Genomic DNA, 1051 nt, shown 5'->3' with positions numbered 1-1051 from the left:
ACCAAACTGTCCTGCAGCTCCACTTGTGTCAGGAGCACATTAGTCCTCAAAGTGACATTTTGTGCTTTAACATATTGAGAGAGTCTTTTACAGTAGATGTGCCCAATGCAATACATTGTTTTATTTCTTGGCTGTTACTTCCATGGGCATTGACTGTGAATCCTGGTAAAATAAAATCCTTCACAATTTTATCTTTCCTTTGTTTATCATACTATTGTATATTAGTCCAGTTATGAGGATTTTTTATTTCTTTACAATGTGGTACAATATGTACCTAAGGCTGTAGTCTTTAATCTTCATTGCTGTTGTTCTTAAGTGACATCCAGTTGGTTCTGACTCATTGAAACCCTGTATAGGTTTTCTCAGAAGTAGCTGGTGAATTTGAACTGCTTACCTTGAAGTTCAAACTGACCATGAGGTCCAGTACTTATCCTACAGTGCTACATCAGGACTCCAATTTTCATTAGTAAGTGCTTTAAATTCTCTTCACTTTAGCAAGCAAGGTTGTGTCATATGAATACCACAGTTTCTAATGAGCCTTCCACCAATCCTGATGCTAGGCTCTTCTTCATATAGCTGTGCTTTTCAGGTTATTTGCTCAGGTTACAAAATGAATAAATACAGTGAAAGAATACTACCTCACAAGCCTATTCTAATTTCAAAACACACAGTAGCTGTTTGTTTTGCTTACATGAGTACCTCTATGGACAAGTCTTTCACGAGCACAATGAAGTGTTTTGGAACTCCCATTATTTGTAATTTTACTCATAGTCATGATCCATACAGTTGAATATCTTTGCATAGTTAATAAAACATGGGCAAATATCTTCCTGGTTATAAATAACTCTCATTTTTCAGGCAATATCCATTAGATGTCAGCAATGATATCCATCTGTCCACATCCTCTTGTGAATCCCATTTGAATTTCTGGCATCTTTCAGTTGATGTTCTGCTGCAACTGTTTTGAGTTATCTTAAGCAAAATTTTATTTGCCTTTGATCTTAAAGCTATTGTTCAATAACTTCTGCATTCTGCTGTATCACATTTCCTT

Source organism: Chrysochloris asiatica, unplaced genomic scaffold (genome assembly GCF_000296735.1).
Source record: "Chrysochloris asiatica unplaced genomic scaffold, ChrAsi1.0 scaffold00217, whole genome shotgun sequence".
In the NCBI taxonomy this organism is placed as follows: Eukaryota; Metazoa; Chordata; class Mammalia; order Afrosoricida; family Chrysochloridae; genus Chrysochloris; species Chrysochloris asiatica.
This window is presented reverse-complemented; position numbering follows the sequence as displayed.